The sequence below is a fragment of the Austrofundulus limnaeus genome, unplaced genomic scaffold (genome assembly GCF_001266775.1).
Source record: "Austrofundulus limnaeus strain Quisiro unplaced genomic scaffold, Austrofundulus_limnaeus-1.0 Scaffold297, whole genome shotgun sequence".
NCBI classification, from domain to species: domain Eukaryota; kingdom Metazoa; phylum Chordata; class Actinopteri; order Cyprinodontiformes; family Rivulidae; genus Austrofundulus; species Austrofundulus limnaeus.
Window position 1 is genome coordinate 206,652 of NW_013952699.1, and position 4,241 is coordinate 210,892.

A 4,241-nucleotide genomic window follows, 5' to 3' on the forward strand; every position below is an offset into this window, starting at 1 on the left:
TGTTTGTCTTATAACCTTTACCTTTAACCTGTTTGTCTTATAGCCTTTACCTTTAACATGTTTGTCTTATAACCTTTACCTTTAACCTGTTTGTCTTATAGCCTTTACCTTTAACATGTTTGTCTTATAACCTTTACCTTTAACCTGTTTGTCTTATAGCCTTTACCTTTAACATGTTTGTCTTATAACCTTTACCTTTAACATGCTTATAACCTTTACCATGTTTATAACCTTTACCTTTAACATATTTGCCTTATGACCTTTTATGTTAACATGTTTGTCTTATAACCTTTACCTTTAACAAGCTTGTCTTATAACCTTTAACTTTAACATGCTTGTCTTATAACCTTTACCTTTAACATGCTTATAACCTTTACCTTTAACGTGTTTGTCTATCATTTTCTTTCTAACCTCCTGAGACAACTCTTTCCTTGTCTTCCTCTGGTCCATGTTGAGTGTGGTCCACACACCATGTCACCAAACAGCTCAGTGAGTATCTGTAGCCCTGTATACAGGCCCACTGACTGATTACAAGACTGTAGACACCTGTGATGCTAATTAGTGGACACACCTTGATTTAACATGTCCCTTTGGTCACATTGTTTTCAGAGTACCATCATTTCTGTCCAGGCCTGTTTCATGAGTTTTATTTATTTATTTTTAATTCTGTTGAATCATGTCTGAAAAACAATGTCTGACTTTCATTTGTTCACTCATATTTATTTATTTATTTATTAGTCCATTTGTCAGATTCTAGTTATTTCTGTGACCATTGTGAATTTTCCTTTTATTAAAAGAGGGGTACCAACAACTTTGCCCAGCTGTGTAGACTGGATTAGCAAACTCCCGACTCCTCGATGATCCTAGTGAGGGTAAAGAGTTGGTCCAGTGTTCCACACAGCTAGGATGGAACCCTCACTGTTCTTCCAGACTCTAAGGTTGGCCCATTGATCGGACCCTCTTCTCCAGTGAATAGACCTTACCGGGGAGGCTAAGGAGAGTGATGCCCCTGTAATTGGTGCACACACTCCGATCCCCCTTTTTAAAGAGAATAACCACCAGTCTGCCAATCCAGTGGCACTGCCCCCAATGTCCACATGATGTTCCAAAGGTGTGTCAACCAGGACAACCCCACAGTATTCAGAGCCTTGAGGAAATCAGGGCAGATCCCCCCGGAGTGTTTTAACTACCTCAGTGACCTCAGCTCCAGTTATGGTCAAACTATCTCCTTTTTATCTATATTTATAGTTTCTTCATAAAAAGCAGCCCAACATTGATGTATTAATATGAGAAGATGACTGGAGAGATTTTACCAAGCTGACACATCTTGTTACTCACTCCTGTTCTTCAGAAAATGTACATTTCCAGGTCCAGCCTGGGATCAGTTAAGGTTCAACTGTATCCTGGATTATTTTTCCAAAGATCATTTTATATCATGTTGCTTCTTTCTCTACAACCAAATGCACACTCCTACAAAGGCTGTAAAGAGTGTGAAGCACTGTGAAGATGCACTGAAGAGGGAGTGTCAGAAATGGCAGGAGGATCTTAGAGACTGAGATCAACTTCAAGGTGATTAAATAGTTTAATGCAAAGCTAAATTAATTTAGAAAAACACAGGATTTACAGAACAACTGAAGGTAATGGTTACTTTGTTGTTTTATAAAATGTAACTATGGCTGGACCCCCACTCCTCTATGAAAGGCTTCCATTCTGAGACCTGAAAGTTTCAGGTCAGAAGTTGATGGCTGTTGTAAACAACTGGCAGAAGTTCTGATTTCACTGAAAGCAGCTTTGTGGAGACTGGACCTGAAGGAAGTCCACGTCTTCAGTTTCCTGTAAAAACTGCAACGTAAACAAACAGAACAGAATAAACTCTGAACACAAATGTAGTTTAACACCTTGGGATATGAGGAAATCTCTTAATACTTATTTCATTTCAAGTTTTATTTTTATAAAATGTATGTCAACGGCCAATTGGGATGGCTGAAGGGCCACTTCTGGCCCTCAGACCACATGTTGCCCACATGTTTTAAAGTGATGAGAACAGATCCACAGAGCCACAGATCTTTGACTTGGTTTTATTAACTTTACTTGACATCAGTACAGAGACCACATACTGTTTCAGCTTCTTTATTTCCTGCAACATCTTTCCTAAAATGTCAAACATTGGAACCGAAGGCATCGCTGCTACAAACCAAGCTGCTGTTAATCAATAAACTTTATGTAGAATTCAAAGACAAACAAACACATTCCTGTCACTCACTCATCACTGAGGGACTAAAACAAAAGCAACATGCTGTGAGGGAAACATACGACACCTTCAGTGATTTTAGTGAAAACACTTGGCTTTAATCAGAAATCTGCAGCTTCAACGAGCCGACCTGTCACAGTTCAGAGTCCACTCTTTCCTCTCAGCACATCTGAACATTTGCAACTCCTGACGTTAGCTTGAAGTTTCTCAGCAGGGGTTAAAACAAAACAAGAACCAGTAAATCCTGCTGGTGAGTGCTGTGATTTACATCATGTAAGAAGAACCTGCTGATCATCCTAAAGCTCGTCTGAACTGAGTCAGTGTTTAGAGTTAAAGGAAACACTCGGTTTGTCTGAGTTTTAAGAAAACATTTGTACAAGAGGAGAGTTTTAGTTGGGCCAAAATGTCAGATAAAGAAAAGAGATCCTCTAAGCTACAGCATGCAGCTTTCCCACATTCAGATCCATCAGAACCACTTGGTTGTCAAACTGTGCACAGATGACTTCATGTAAACAAACATTTGGACAAATTCTTATTTCCAGATTCATGAACAGGTAAACAACTTATCAGAGCTGAAATGATGAAAATGTTGGATTTCTAAGCAGAAATATAAATATAGTGATGTGATTGGACCGTCCCTAAGCCTTYATCTCCTCTCACTTCTGGTGTCACATTTAACCTGAACACCAAACCCAGCTCAACACCTGCTGCTGCCAGTCTGTGGGCACTCTGTCCTGAACTGAGGGAAACAAGCTGCACACTTTAGCTTTAAAGACCTTCAGCTGCTGACTCAGCATCCAGAGGGACACATGAAAACAACAGAAATCACTAACATATGTGTCATTTACATCACATCTCTTCAGAACAACATGGAGACAGCTGCAGGGCCAACACTAAGGGTTTACCACTCTAACAATCACAAGGAGGTCACCTGAACCAGAGGTCAGCTCCGACCGGACCACAGGCTAAAGGTTCCAGCAGACACACGTGCACTGTACTGCAGTCAGGAGAACACAGATCTACAAGAACCACACCAGGACGTCCATCAGGTCCAGCTGGACTCAGGTGTGGAGCAGAAAGCAGGTCAGTTATTCTGGTATCTACACGGATCAGACCTACATCACTGTGGGCTCATGTGGGGGTGTTTGCCCATTACCTGCAGCAGGTAACACAACTAATGTGACCCATCATATTGAAATGAGGATGAAGTCAAAATTTGATCAAAATGACATCACATTTTAAAAGCTACATTTTGATACCTGGATCATCCTGAGATCAGAAGTAAATCCATATATATGACTTCATTTGTCTTGTTGGGTACCATAATACTTTACTGTTTGGTCTGAATACTAATTTCATGTAATTTTAATGAGTAATTTTTGATGTTAATATAAAGAGGAAAGATCAGATAGCATCTAAATACCAATATTTCCCAGCTGGAAAGAAACAAAAACATTAACTCACAGGAAAAATCAACATTTTAAGGTGTTTTTGCTCAAAATCAGATGTGCTGCTACTGCTCAAAAAAAGCTTAATTTTTTTGATTATATTTCAGACAGTTCATTCACATGATACATTAAGAYATTTATTCATTRTTTYGAGAAAATGCAATTTTTGCATACAATTAAATCAAAACCCTATAGTTGCCTATTTCTCCATATCCCACTTTGACTACATCCTCATTTCAATGTGATGGGTCACAAATATCATCTTTGATTTTTATTTTTTGTGCATTTAAACATAAATGTTAAATTTACAAATGATTCAAACTCTATTTTTATATTAAATGAAATAAATAAAATTCGGGTGTGGCTTGGTGGTGGGCTGGATGTTAAACAGTAAACAGTGAATCAGGCCCGTGTTCTGCTCCAGCTGTAAAGGGGTCCACATGTAGGACTGGGGGTCTGTCTGCTATCTAACCTATCAGGGTTCTAAAGACAGAATAAAAAGCTGAAAATATTTGCAACACCTAACAGAACTCTTACAGAGC